This window comes from Pinus tabuliformis, chromosome 9 (genome assembly GCF_031772625.1).
Source record: "Pinus tabuliformis cultivar Carrire ecotype Pingquan chromosome 9, CPIR1, whole genome shotgun sequence".
Lineage (NCBI taxonomy): Eukaryota > Viridiplantae > Streptophyta > Pinopsida > Pinales > Pinaceae > Pinus > Pinus tabuliformis.
Window position 1 is genome coordinate 873106951 of NC_142307.1, and position 16614 is coordinate 873123564.

The 16614-nt window shown below is 36.6% G+C and overlaps 1 pseudogene; it reads right to left on the reverse strand.

Moving 5' to 3' along the window:
* Positions 1-580: 580 nt before the first annotated feature.
* The window catches only part of LOC149151571 (GTP-binding nuclear protein Ran1B-like), a 37610-nt pseudogene continuing 21576 nt past the window's right edge, over positions 581-16614 (reverse strand).

The window sequence follows — 16614 nt, forward strand, 5'->3', positions numbered from 1 at the left end:
TGTTAAAACTTATGAAACTTTCCTGCTTGGTCTAGCTGATCGAAAAAAGTAAATCCCATTCCTCATTCTACAAAAAGAAAAGAATATGTAGAATAAAATTCAGTCGAGTCCTCTTCATTGAAAAAACTCGACAGTTTATCTAGCACCAACTTAACTGTAAAACCTGGCTTTCATTTACCAAAAAGAATTTAGTCCCAATTAACAAGTCTGTTTATGATTTACCTAAAAGTCAAAATGTGCAACAAACGTTTTCTTGCAACAAATTACCTTTCGTAGTGAAGAAAAACCACTTAATGTTTCCAATGTCTTATTATTACATTCAAGATTTAGACAATGCGAATCTTTATGCAGAAATCAATCGAGAGCCCAATTAATGAAATGGCAATACCTTTATGTGTTTGACAGACAACATACCCACAAGAATACCCAGGTAGGCATGATAGCCACAGTGATCAACTATGTAAACCAATTTCAGAGTTAAAATAAATCTTCAGACATAGCTAGAATTTTCAGAGAAAGTTTTAACAAGCCATAATATATTACAAGCAACAATCATCGCAACTAGCATTTCCCCCAACAGTACACAACGAAAGGCACTTGAGCATTCTTGAAATATTTGAAGAGTACAAAAAGTTCTTGTGCAAAATGTGCAAGAGTATATAATGGAAAAAATTGTCTTAGCATATAAAAATAGCTCTGTAATGGAGTTGAACTAAGATAGCTTAGCCAACTCCATCGATGAAAACATCTGCACAGTACCCAAATCACATATAGAGATGCGATAATGCTATTCTAAGCCCCAAATACAAATCAAAATTAAATGTCGGAACTCAAGAGCAAACTCCAATGATACAAAACTAATTGAATCCACCAATCCCTAAATATGTAAAAGCATTTTAACAAAGCTATTCAAAAGCATCATCATCGTCATCTGGAAGGGGTTGGGCCGCAGCTGCTACAAGTTCTGCCTCGTACCTGACAACATAAAAGATTGTAAGCCAAAGTTTCAATCCTTTAGAAATGGAACAAATTATTTCAATAAAAGTTAACAAAAAATAATAAGAAAATAGCATTCTACTTACTGCTGCTAGGTTGCAAGGTCTATCTGAACCTCAGGAGGAGCAAGAGCAGGTGACTCCACAAAATGAAGATTTGGATCCCTATAAAAATAACCCATTATAAAATCAATGCAAATTTTTTAATATAACATTTATACTAGCATTTGCACCAGATGTTGCAAAGGAAACGCCGTAAGGCATAAATTGAAGAACACAAATACAACACAAGAATACTTTGATAAAGAATAAAAATATATTGAACGCTCAAATCAATCCCCCATTAACTAGAACCACTTAGTAGACATATCTATCAACATTAGGATTATACACAATGATCAAGAAATTTCCCATATACAAACAGCACCTTCCACAACAACCTTTTGTCACATCCACATTTTAAAAAATGCCTTGGAATGTGATTGGAATCTCCCATATTGCCTTTTTCATTATGCAGATAAATCTTCCATATTGCTATTTTCATCATGAATATTGTTAGTTCATTGTTGTAAAGTGTTATTGTGTTAAGTTCCAAACTCCATGATAACCTCCAGTCAAAAGAACTATAAATCCACTGTACCATACCAGTTATACCAGAGACATCCATATTCTCTTCCAGTTAAAGAAGATAGCTGAACAAACTGTACTTCAACCTTTAAATAGGAATAAGTCATACCAACAAGTGCCACTATCTGGGTGAATGAATCCCAATACATGTTCTTCTGATGTGCAACTAATGTAACTGAGCAATACAAGAAGCAGTTCTTAGAAGATTTCCTCCCACACAGACCTTGTTCAGAAATGGCAGATCTAAGATGTCAAACACACAAATATTGGATAGGAACTAAAATTTTCTCCCTGGTTTGCAGGCTTTCAAAATAGCATTTACTTCTACACCACCTTCTTCCAAATTTCAGCTAATTCAATGGAGAGTGAACTGCTTGACTCATAACAAAAAGCCAGTAATCCTGGGGGACACAGATTGCACAGGTCAGTTAGAGCAACCCGTCCTGCATGACAGGCAGTTTATTGGATTCCCACTAAAACAATTACTTTCTAAAATTTACTTAGTTGTTTGAAATAGGCCTACAATTAAGACCCATCCAAATTAATTACCATTCAGAATTTCTTCCACGGGCTGTAGAGGGATTGCTAACTAATTAGAGTCATAAAACCTTAATGAAGCAGACAAGACTCCAGATGGTTCATTGAAGCAGACCGTCAGGATATACAACATTTGGAATAGGAATCTTGGAGGCATAAACGTGGTTGTGAATTACAAATCACCATCAGATGGTTAAAAAGCCACTTTGTGATTTTGAATTCTCTCTATTTTTGCTGCTCTTCTACATGGATGTAATAACCACGTGGGATATTAGTAATGGCCATTCAGAATCTGTCGGAGTAAAAACTTTTTTAAGGTGATTTGGTTGTATATTAGCCATGTAGCATTGGGTAGAAGGTAGACAATTAACAGTTATCTAATATTCTTTTCTTCCCTCCTATAATACTGAAATACCAAAGCTGAAATCTAAAGAGAAAACAAAAAAGCAAATACCTTACCCTTTCCAACTGAAACCCTGGTCTAGTCCACTTACTTTTGTAAGCCACTAAACTGAATACGAATGGTACATGCATACCAATTGAGGTACCCCAAACAATCAGACCTGCCCTCTTTTAACTCAAATTATTTTTGATGTACCTTAAAAATTATTTTTCCTGAGGACGTTAACTTGAATACCATATCCTTCCGGTTAAATTTCATTTCTCTACATAATAGAATTTTCATTTGAACCATCACGGGAAAGCTCTGTTAATACAGTCTGGGTTTCTTTTATTCTGCCTGCACTGTGAAGAGTATCAACCAGAATCTTGCATGACTCTGTATCTGGAGAACATCCTTTAGATGTCGATTGATTAAAGGCTTTCAGAGCTTCATTAACATTGCCTGACCTACAAAGTGCACTTATAAATACACTATAAATGTCACTATCTACAATGTAATCCTTGTCAAGCAATAAGCTAACAAGCATATATGCTTTAGGCACCTGCTGCTTTGAACAAAAGCCATTTATCAAGGTACTGTAGGTATTGATCTCAGGTAAGCACTCTTCTTTTAGCATTGCACGCAAAAGCTTCAATGCTTGCAACATCTCGCCTTTCTTAGAAAAGCCCTCAATTAGAGTCCTGTATGTTTCAAGATCAGGCATCCCTCTATTTTTCACCACATCATCAAGGACCGTATTGCTTCATGCAACATGTCCTCTTTACAAAGGGCATGCAACACGTGTATAGATAACAGTGTCAGGTGCATTTCCCATTTTGCACATTCCATCCAGAACTATTTTTGCCTTTGAAGCCTTGCCTTCCTTGCACAACCAACCAACCAATAACAGCAGAGCCATTCTCAAGCCCAAGACTAAAACCCTTTTGTCACATCTCATCGAAAATGTGTAGAGCTTTCTCTGCATCTCCCTTTTTGCAGTACCGCATAATCATTGCAGTATAGGTGGTGGCATCTGGTGGATGACCTTTACAAAACATTGTCTTCATAAGCTCCTCGGCTTCTGACATTACAAAGCCCACACAGGACAGTGTTGAAAGCAACAAAATTAGGCATGCAGCCCTTTGTGGGAATTTGATTCAATAGATTTCTAGCCTTATCATCTCCCCTTCCTCACAAAGAGCACTGATAAGTAAATTGTAAGTTCGAATATTTGGCACAAGTCCTTTTTCAAGCATCTCATCAGAAACCTTGATACCATCATTTACCGTGCCTCTACTACAATGCCCAGAGACTATACTCCCATAAGCGATGGGATTCGGACACAATTCCTTCTTCGTCATCTCCTTCAAGACCTCCATGGCATCTTCAATCTTCCTGTCTGCACAGAGACCTTTGATAATGGTACTATAAGTCACAACATCAGCTTTCCCACGACTGAGCAGCATTTGAGTCATCATATTCCTGGCTTCCTCAATGTTGCCCGCTTTGCAGAGGCCATTGATGACAGCATTGAAGGTCAACACATTGGCTGAAAATCATCCTTTATCATCTGCTCCAAACATCGGCGTCACTGCACATAGTATTGTTGTCCATTAAGTAAAAAAAAAGACACTGTAATTCAATTTACAGGAATGGAGCTATGTCAATGAAATTAAATCCATTAACCTATAGTCAGAGTGATCGAATGCAAAGAGTTCGGAAATAATTTTACTAGAGCCAAATGGTGTGCCCCTGGGCATAAAACTAAAACTGAGATTCCTTTTTTATAAAGATAAGATTGATGACTTAAGGATCCATACCTTCATGTATAAAGTAGGGTGCATCATGGCTGCTCCTGTCATTCTGGGACTTAAAGCCCGAGTGCTTACAAAGAATCATTGTAACTAACTCTGCATAAATGAAGGGTTGCACCATAATAGAAGATCCAAACTCCATGATAACCTCCAGTCAAAAGAAGAACTATAAATCCACTGTACCATACCAGTTATACCAGAGACATCCATATTCTCTTCCAGTTAAAGAAGATAGCTGAACAAACTGTACTTCAACCTTTAAATAGGAATAAGTCATTCCAACAAGTGCCGCTATCTGGGTGAATGAGTCCCAATGCATGTTCTTTTGATGTGCAACTAATGTAACTAAGCAATACAAGAAGCAGTTCTCAGAAGATTTCCTCCCACACAAACCTTGTTCAAAAATGGCAAATCTAAGATGTCAAACACACAAATATTGGATAGGAACTAAAATTTGCTCCCTGGTTTGCAGGCTTTCAAAATAGCATTTACTTCTACACCACCTTCTTCCAAATTTCAGCTAATTCAATGGAGAGTGAACTGCTTGACTCATAACAAAAAGCTTTTCATTTGAACCATCACGGGAAAGCTTTGTTAATACAGTCTGGGCTTCTTTTATTCTGCCTGCACTGTGAAGAGTATCAACCAGAATCTTGCATGACTCTGTATCTGGAGCACATCCTTTAGATGTCGATTGATTAAAGGCTTTCAAAGCTTCATTAACATTGCCTGACCTACAAAGTGCACTTATAAATACACTATAAATGTCACTATCTACAATGTAAACCTTGTCAAGCAATAAGCTAACAAGCATATATGCTTCAGGCACCTGCTGCTTTGAACAAAAGCCATTTATCAAGGTAATGCAGGTATTGATCTCAGGTAAGCAATCTTCTTTTAGCATTGCACGCAAAAGCTTCAATGTTTGCAACATCGCGCCTTTCTTAGAAAAGCCCTCAATTAGAGTCCTGCATGTTTCAAGATCAGGCACCCCTCTATTTTTCACCACATCATCAAGGACCGTATTGCTTCATGCAACATGTCCTCTTTACAGAGGGCATGCAGCACATGTGTATAGATAGCAGTATCAGGTGCATTTCCCATTTTGCACATTCCATCCAGAACTATTTTTGCCTTTGAAGCCTTGCTTTCCTTGCACAACCAACCAATAACAGCAGAGCCATTCTCAAGCCCAAGACTAAAACCCTTCTGTGACATCTCATCGAAAATGTGTAGAGCTTTCTCTGCATCTCCCTTTTTGCAGTACCCCATAATCATTGCAGTATAGGTGGTGGCATCTGGTGGATGACCTTTACAAAACATTGTCTTCATAAGCTCCTCGGCTTCTGACATTACAAAGCCCACACAGGACAGTGTTGAAAGCAACAAAATTAGGCATGCAGCCCTTTGTGGGCATTTGATTCAACAGATTTCTAGCCTTATCATCTCCCATTCCTCACAAAGAGCACTGATTGGTAAATTGTAAGTTCGAATATTTGGCACAAGTCCTTTTTCAAGCATCTCATCAAAAACCTTGATACCATCATTTACCGTGCCTCTACTGCAATGCCCAGAGACTATACTCCCATAAGTGATGGCATTTGGACACAATTCCTTCTTCGTCATCTCCTTCAAGACCTCCATGGCATCTTCAATCTTCCCGTCTGCACAGAGACCTTTGATAATGGTACTATAAGTCACGACATCAGCTTTCCCACCGCTGAGCAGCATTTGAGTCATCATATTCCTGGCCTCCTCAATGTTGCCCGCATTGCAGAGGCCATTGATGACAGCATTGAAGGTCAACACATTGGGCTGACAATCATCCTTTATCATTTGCTCCAAACATCGGCGTCGCTGCACATAGTACAGGGATGGCTTCTCAAAGTTGTAGTTACTTTTTGCAGATATTTCATAGTACTAACTTTTATGGCTATTCCACGAATATTACTGTAGCCATACTCGTAGTGTTGGTCTGTAATCATGGCGTACGGTTGATGTGGCATTTCTTTTTTCATTTGGGTTCGTAGCATGCCAGGATTTTACATGTGCTGTAGCTTTAGCCTGTCACCCATTTCCCTGGTTTTCCTTCTCATTTTTCAAAACTTATTCTTCGGTTAAATTAAATCAGGTTATTTTGTAAAAATTGAAATTAATCTCCAGTTACGTGGATGACGGTGATGTGACCTTTGAAGTGACATGTAAGACCAATCCCAATGCATTAAAGTAATAATTCATCACATGGGAAAATTTCGGGCAGTAGTGATTGTCTCGACTTCATTTTAATAAATATTTTGTTTAGTTTCATTCACTATTCACCCTGAGTGGCCCCTATGAGTTATGGATCTATTTTAATATTAGTAAAGTATACTGAAAGGAGGATAATCGTTCATTATTATTTAAGTATGTTTATCATTATTATATAATAAGAGGTGAAAAAATTGAACCAATAATATTTTAGATAAATGAATTTAAATATAGTTTAAAAATAATAAATTTTAATTTATAATGTTAAATTTTGGAAAAATTTCATAAATTTTTGGACAATTTAGATTTCATGTCAACATCAATTTTGTTTTAATACATTATTACCTTATTGTTGCAGGGAATAATAATATATGATAACTAATTTATGTCATAACAACTTCATATATATATATAGAAAACAAATTAAGTTTTTATGGTTAAAATTTTTATTTGGTCGCATATATACTCTATTTAACATTCAAAAATACAATTTAAACAATGAAAAATAACACATTGTATTTTGCACTCTAAAAAAGTTTACATGTAAAGAAATTTGATCGCTCTCGGCTCATGTTAAATCCATGCTTAAGATGAATCTAAACTGATTTATTTAATCAAAATGAATCTCGAACCCCGCTCTTGTAATAAAAATATAGATACCCATAATAGATCATATGATCCTTAATCCCTGACTGCCCAACATGTTTGTGAGTAAATGACTTACTCGTTAACAAATTTAATAACAAAAAATGTGGAAGTCTTTTTAATGGTGTTAAACGAGAAATATTTTAGCTCCAATTGGTATTAGTGTGGCCGAATTAAGTCCTAAACATATTTATTTTTTGAGTTATTTATTTAGTAACTAAACATTTTTTTTTTGAGTTATTTATTTAGTAACTGAGGCAAGTAAAACAATGAGGCATCATAGGCGCAATTAATTACATACCAAACCTAACAGAAGAATCCCACCCTGGTATAATTGATTCTACAATCTCGCATTAACAGGAAATGGTTGATGTAGGCTCGAACTTGATCATTTTCATTGTGCACATAATCCTGGCAATTGGTAGTTTCCATCTTTTCAATCGTCAAGAAGAATTCATGAGTTAGAACATCCAAAACCAACTGAGCCCTTTCAACATTCTCGAACGTTGCCCTGTAACAAAAATTCTATTAAATAAATCATTTTCGTATACGTTGATACATAAACATAAATGTGATATATCATTACAAAAAAATAAATAAAACAATCATACAAATAATAAATAGTTAGCCATGACTATGATTTTTCTATGTTTCTTAAGTTTGTTTAAAACTTAAATTAAAATTTTTCCCTTTATTGTTTTTTATAAAAATTTTCCATTCACATGAATCCCTATCTTTTATAATTATATTTGCAAAATGCCATAACAATTAAACTCTAATCAAAATTACTTTTCCCTTTTATACACTCGGATTTCCCTTTTATACACTCGGAAATTTTTTATTTTAAATTAAGAAATAAATATGAAAATAATTTTCTTGTGAGTGCAGATCGAATGGGACTATTACTCGTAAATTTGTACCAACGTTTGGTATTTCACCTTACAAAATTACACGTTCCAAGGTAAAAGCTTGGATTCTCTAACTGAATGTGAACATACTTTGGTCCTCTCATGATTAATCTAAACAGATATATAATGTTCTAAGATATTAAAAAATTAGAGAAACACCACAAACCATTCTTCTTCATCAAGTTCGACCAGCCTGATCCTAAAACTGGGTGCATACAATTGTCTCCCAGCTTTATATATTTGAATAATTGAATGCCTACAACCAAGATCTTGTTTGACTACCCCTAGTTCAAGACCTAGTCTAATTCGATCATATATAACTTGGAAAATAGCTCACAATGTCAAAACTATAATAACTCACTTCAATGAAATAGTAATATGTTTAATATGAAACCCTGGTTACAACCCTTCGGAACTCTAATAACCAACTCCCACTTTGCTTGAAATCGATGGAAAATTGGATTCCATGTTAATGTTCACACCAACTTCAATTAAATTTCCGGCCTAGTTACAACCCATGAAACCCTAATTACCAACTTCCACTTCGCTCACAATTGAGGGAAAATTGGATTCCCTGTCAATGTTGACACCGACTTCATTTCAATTTCTAGGCTAGTCAAAGCTTCGTAAACATGAAATGTATTACAATTATATTGAATTCAGGCTTCAACATAGGAGAGCACGTTCAACATTGAGGTATTCCCATTGATCAACACTCAATCGCCACACCAAATGAACTAGAGCGAAGCCAATGCCACATTTAGTAAATAGCTTTTTAATAAATTATTAACCTTAGCTACCCTTCATAAATCACAAGAGCATGCCTAAGAAACTGAAAAACAATTAGCAAACTTTTCATATAGTCTATTGGATCAAGTATTAGACAAAGAAGATTACCAAATTGTCAAATCTAAGCTACTCATTATTACGTGTGTGGTCTATATTGGAATTGGGCTTCATGAATTTCCAATCTTTAAAATATAACAAATAATGAATGGCCTAGATTTGAAAATTTAGGAATATTATTCATCTCATGGATGATCAAATAGATAATATAAAAGGTTTTCTAATAGTTTTTTCAGTTTATTAGGTCCACTCCTGTGATCTATGAAACATAATTTTTAAAAAATTTATTTACGAAATGTGTAGCTTTGCTTCAATTGGCTTGGTGATTGAGTGTTGATTGATGAAAGTACCTCAATGTTGAACACATTATTGTACGTGGAAGCATGATTGTGATATAATTGTAATATATTTCACATTTGTAAAGCTTTGGCTAGCCTACAAATTGTGTCAACATTAACAGGGAATCCAATTTTCCATCGATTGTGAGTGAAGTGGAAGTTGATAATTAGGGTTCATAGGTTGTAGCAAGCCTGCAAATTGAATTAAAGTTGGTGTGAACATTGACAGGGAATCTGATTTTCCCTCGATGATGAACGAAGTGGAACCTGGTAATTAGGGTTCCATGGGTTGTAACTAGGGTTTCATATTAAAACATATTACTATTTCATTGAAGTGATTTATTACTGTTTTGACATTGTGAGCCATTTTTCAAGTTATATATGATCCGATTGGACTGGGTATTGAACCAGGGACAGACAAACAAGATCTGGGTTGTAGGCATTCAATTATTCAAATATATAAAGTTGCGAGAAAATTATATGCACCAAGTTTTAGGATCAGGGCTAGTCGAAACTGATAATGGAAGAAGAGTTGTTTGCGGAGTTTGTTTAATTTTTTAATATCTTAGAACATTAATGACCTATTTAGATTAATCGTGAGATGATCAAAGTATGGTAACATTCAGGTGGAGAATCCAAGCTTTTACCTTGGAACTTTTCGTTTTGTAATTTTGTAGGGTGAAAGACCAAAAGTTGGTATATATTTACCGGTAATGGGCTTGGTCAATTTGCACTGACAGAAAAATATTTTCATATTTAATTTTGATATGAAAACAATAAAAGGAAAATACTAATTTAAGTTTTAAAGAAACATAAGAAACATAGAAAAATCATAATAATGGCTTAACAATTTATAATTTGTATGATTGTTTAGTTTTTAATTTGTAAAGATATTTCCCATTTATGTTTATGTATTAGACTATTTTACAACATAAAATAAAATGATTTACTTAATAGAATTTGTACTAAGTTATTATTATTATTTTTAATTGTCCAAGTCCAAAATTTTATATGAGAATTAATGTGGTTGAGATAGTCTTATCAGTGTACATCAACCACATTTATTAATGTGGTTGTGCTACTTTATTATATTTTAAAGATTGGAAATTCATGAATCCGAATTACAATATAGACCAAACCTATCTATATAATTAATATAGACAAACATAATAGTTAATTAAAAATATATATTACTTTCTTGATAATCTCTTTAAACACAGTTAGCATGTGATGAGAATGTGTCCTACCCCACTTTGCTCTTTTATGTCTGCAGAATTATGACCTGCTAGACATATGGACATGCATCCTCCAAGTACCATCTCCTCTACTTGTGTTGTTAGAAATGCAGAAAAATCTTTGCGAAAATGGGACATATAGGCAACATTTGGAAAGCTAGAAATGCTAAGAATTTTTACGAAGTTCCGCAGGATGTGAGGGATACCAGCATTAAGAGCTCTACTTGTTTTATGGAGAATGGCCTTGTCACAAAAAATATATAAAAAATAAGCTTTAGTTTGAAGGATATTTGGAACAGATTCGCGACTTGTTTTTGGATGGGGTGTTATCATCAGAGTGATGTGGTAGTCGAATGCTAATTTTCATGAGACCTGGATATTTCTATAAGTTTAAATGGTGCAATGATTGTGGTACTAATATGAGAGTGGAGTTACTTGAGCTGTGGGGTATCCTCTATTGTGCCAAGTGGTTGGACATTGTCGAAATAGATGTATTTAGAGATTCCAAGGTGATCATTGAGTGGGAAAATCAAATATTTTCTTTATAGGTTCCAACTCTTTCACATTGGATGCATGGGATCAGGTCATTGATCATGTCATTCTAAAGGATTTATGTCACACACATATTCCAAGACCATAATATAGAGGTTGATATATTTTCAAAATAAAGATGCAGCCAAGTGTGAGGCAAGAGATGTTGCAATGTTTCTTTTTGGTGACACATTTCAAAGGGATGGGTATATTGAAATCTAAATATTGTCTCTCATGATATAATTGTCCATTTTGTGTTGTATTGGGGTAGACATGATTGCATAGATTAGTTTAATTCATTTCCATTTTTGGTATATGCTAGGGATCATTCTTAGTTTGAGATTTGATTATATCAGTGGTATTTATGTCTGTCAGGTGGTATAGATGGATCTTGGTATTACAATTTTTTTTTTTTTTTGAGAATGTGTTTTTGTGGGATGGACATATGTGAAGAAAACATAAGTAAATGACAATTATTTTTTTAATGAAAAGAGAGTTCATTTTTTCTTTTTGAAAAAGGCAGCTCCCACTTCATCTACGGATATATAAATCCATTCTCCATTCCAAGCTGGAGATTTTTTGTCTACAACGCTATCGAGAACTTTCAATATCATTTTACTTTATTTGTTATGGATCTCACGTAAAATAATGAAGTAATGGAAAATGATGATGAAATGGATATCAGTTTATATGAAGTATCTATATTCATAAAGTGGTTTATATGAAGCAACATGTAAATTTGTAAATCAAAAGAAAAGCCATATATGAAAATCTCTTCGAAAATTATAACATTAAGAGAAATTTTATTATTCAAAATTCTATAGATTCTCGCGTCATTCATATCAATAAAAATATAATAAATTAAGATAAATCATTGCCTAAAATTCTATTTAGTCATTCAAAATTTAATTTAAAAGACATTTCTACAAATTAAAGTTGGTAAAAATTCATTTGATTGGATATGCATATGTGCTTTCTATGTGGAAAGTTCGAAAGAAGGAGAAACAGGCAAGGGAGAAACAACATTTACCTACAAAATCCAAATAAGTTGCTCGAAGAGTGACATAAACAGAGGCCTTTAAGGGAAAACAATATCTTATAAAATGATCGACAAACAATTGCTGCCAAGAAAGATTTCCTTGATAGGGGGCTTAGCGAAATCACGCTCGACTTCATCCTTTTTGTGGGTGTGGTGATCCAGGTGGATGTTGGTGGCCACTAGCCTATTCCTCTTGGACCCCCATCACTATTTCCTTCTATTTTTCAGTTTCCTTAATTCCAGCACAATTTACTAATTTTGATAGTTTTTGGGGTCCTGAACTTCTCGAGCCATTTTGAGGCCCTAAATGACATTTTTTGGGAAAATTGGGGAAAACATGAGCTATCAACTATCGTTTTCAATGCAAAAGTTGTATTCCTCATATAGATATTTCTAACGAGGTATTGTGCGCGTCAAACAGATATCGTATGCCAAAGTTACGACCTTAGGAAGTTGATGTACCAATTTACCCAAACGGGGCCCTTAGTTTTGGCACTTCATCTCCTAGGGTTAGGTTTTTGGATGTTTAGGGTTTTCCCTTGTTTCTCAATAATAAATAAGTCTTCAAGCCTCATTGTAACATAGTTCAGAGCCATGTAGCCGCCACATCTCTTCTCAGAGATAAGATACCATCACCTGAGCTAGTTTTATGTCCATTCTGTTTGTAAGCATATTTCAGTATTTGATATTAATGAAATGGAGTGTTATTTTTGTTGTATCTCTATATTTATGGTTATATGTGGAATTTGTTGTGTTCTTGTTTAAGTTCGGTTTAATGGTATCAGAATATTCTTCTCTTTCTCTGTTTTTTTTTTGCATGTCCCCAAGGAGGTCGTGATATAAGGAGTTAGGGCTCAAAATGGTGTGAGTTCCATAAGAGCTCCACTCACAACACGAGTGAGTGTTGGGCCAAGAAGTCATTGGTGGACAAGATGAAGGCTTCCGGATTAGACGCATGTTCTGACTTTAAGTCAAAAACCTGACAAGGGGAATGATAAAGGGAAGCAGATCATTGATGAAAAGCCCAATGCCACTGTGGCCACCACCAAGATCCAGAAGAATGAGCATGAAGATCTAGAGGAGGGGGAATGCCTCTTGCACTCACAGATGTGGGTGAAGGGTTCTCTGCTGTAGTTCATTATCGATAGTCGGAACCAAAAGAACCTCATTTTAGCAGAGGTCATGAAGCATCTAGGCCTACCGACTACAACGCATCCGTAGTTGTACAGCATCAAGTGGCTTCACCAAGGACGAGATATATGTGTCAGCCAACATTTTCACCTTCCCTACAACATCAAGCCCTTCACAGATGAGGAACTATGTGATGTTGCCCCTCTTGAAGTTTTTGATATATTATTAGGACAACCATACATGTGGAAGCGTCATGCTGTATATGAGTCTAGACATCGCTCTGTGATTGTTACTTTGGGCAATAAGTTGTACATGATACTAGAGGTATCCCCGCCTACCGTCATCTATTTAATCACTACAATGCAATGCAGTAAGATCATTACACAAACCAGGAAATTTGTTTTCCTTATGATTCTCCCTCAGGGAAAGAAGAAGATTGTGGCCACGACTTCCAGACCTGGCTCTTCCGCGCAACAACAAAATATGGAAAAGGTTGTGGAGTACAGGGAAATTTTCTCCTCAACTATGGGGGTGCCCCTGCACTGTCAGGTCAAGCACTCCATCAATCTAACCCCAAGCGTGCCACTACCCAATAGACTGATATATCAACATTCTGTTCTGGAGAACGATGAGATGAAGAGGCAGATTCAAGAGTTGTTGCAGAAAGGGAACATCAAGTTAATCTCATCACCCTGTGGGAGCTAGATTGTATTGGTACAAAAGAAGGATAGGATGTGGAGACTCTATATTGACTATTAGGCGTTGAACAAGATCATTGTACAAAATAGGTACCCAATCCCATGGATTGATGACCTTCTAGACCAGCTTAAGGGGGCCAAATATTTCAGCAAGATCGTTTTGAAGTCTGGTTATCATCAGGTGCCTATCGAACCCTCTGATGTGTGGAAGACTACCTTCAAAATATAAGAAGGTCCTTTTCGAATGGTTGGTAATGCCTTTCAGGTTGACAAATGCCCCCGCAACCTTCATGATATTGATGGACGACATATTGCGACCCTTCACTAATACATTCATGGTGGTGTATTTAGATGACATATTGATCTTCAACCATAGTTGGGAAGAGCACCTCCACCATATTCAACAAGTCCTCCAAATCCTGTGACAACACAAGTTGTATGCCAATTTAGAAAAATGCACTTTTGGCATGACCTAGGTTCAATATCTGGGGTACATCATTGATCAGCAGGGTGTGCATGTGGACCCAACCAAGATACAATTCATTCAGGGTTGGCCAGTCCCAACCACTCTTATAGAGCTCCGCAACTTTCTGGGCCTTGCCAATTTCTACCGTAGGTTCATTTTAGGGTTCTCTCATATAACTTGGCCTGTAAGTAAGTCACTGATGGCGAAGCGAAAGCAAAATTCTTATGGTATGAAACCCAACAGAAGGCATTTTCCTAGTTGAAACATCACCTCTGATCTGCACCAGTGCTCACATTACCAGACCTGTAACAACCATTTTAGATTGAGACAAATTCCTCTGACTATGTTATTGGTGCAATTTTTACTCAGTAGGGGCATCCAATGGCTTACCACAGTGAGACACTTTCAGACACATTCTGAAAGTATCCCACCTATGACAAGAAATGTACTCCATTGTGCATGTCTGTCGTCAATGGAAGAATTACATTCTTGGGAAGTAAATGCTAATCCACACAGATCGCCAACCCCTACAATTCATACAAACACAGGGAAAGTTTTTGAACGATCGCCATCATAAATGGTGCACATACCTACAAAAATTCCATTTTAACATTAAGTACAAGAAGGAAAACCCCAATAATGTTGCATACTGGCTCATCCGACCACTAGTCATGGCATTGATCACTATGCTCGACTCCTATGGGCAGGAGACTTCAGGGTGTCTGCAAATTTACAACAGCAATCCAAAATTCAGGATCACATACCAAACACTCATGGAAGGTAAGAAAGTTCCAAATTTTCACCTCCACGATGCACTGTTATGCCACCTGGGACACATCTATGTTATTTCAAGCGAGCATGCCAAGATGATTTGGGAGGCACTCTACAGTCAGATCGCTAGACATTTCGGAGTAGAGAAAACAGTGGCAGTACTGCAAAAGTATTTTTATTGGCTAAACCTTCACCATGATGTTGGGAAGTACATTCGATCCTGCACTACCAGCGTCATTTCCAAACCAACCATCAAGAACCAAGGCCTATTTACTCCTCTGCCTACTCCTAGTCGACCTTGGGAATCCATCTCCATGGATTAGATGTCAGGTCTTTCTTCTGCTAAGCACGACAATGACTACATTTTTGTGGTCGTTGACAAATTCTCTAACCTGGCCATTATGGCAGCCTGCAAGAAGAATATCATAATAGAGGCCACTTCTAATCTCTTCTTTGAGAAAGTCTGGGTACACTTTGGGATCCCACAATCCATTATGTCAAATCGAGACAACAGATTCATAAGTGCATTTTGGTCAAGTCTTTGGCCGATGCTAGATATCAAAATTACTTAGTCCATGACTTTCCACCCCCAGACTGATGGCCAAACAAAGGTCATCAACAAGATGATTGTACACATTATGCACATGTACAACTCGAAGCATCCATGCACATGGGATGAAAGCCTCCCCTATGTCCAACAAAGCTACAATAGAGATCTCCATAGCTCAACATGCCACAACCCCTTTCAGGTAGGGCTAGGATTTCAACCATTATGTCCCATTGATGTGGTCATACCATTTGCAGCGACTCAGAAAGATTTGAGTCACGTCTAGTCTGAAGCCGACAAGGCTAACAACTTCATTAAGCGCAGTCAACACATCCGCCAGCAGGTCCATGATATATTAGACAAATCCAATGCTAAGTACAAGCAACGTCATGATGAGCATTTGGTGCCACACAAGTTCAAGTGGGTAACAAAGTTAGGATACATTTTCAGAAGGAGCGCCTCACTGGACCCCACCGCAAGCTTCATCCACTGCAATATGGGCCATACACCATCACCATGACTGTAGGGGAAAATTCCTTTGAGCTAAACATTACACCTTTCCTTGGTTTGCACCCATTGTTCAATGTAGACCGCCTTCGACCATACTTTCCACTATTGCTAGACACATCCGACATTGCAGAACAATTCACACCAATAGAGTTAAACCCATACTGCATGGAACATGCTAGAACTGATTAGATCATGGACACATATATCAAGAACACTCGCCAACAGAAGATCCAACTATATCGGGTTATCAAAGTTGGCCCACTCCTGTACCAAGGCAAGAGGCTCACCGGGGACCAAGTTTAGTAGAAGTTTCCCTATCTCATGGAGGCGCTCAACGCAATGGGGAC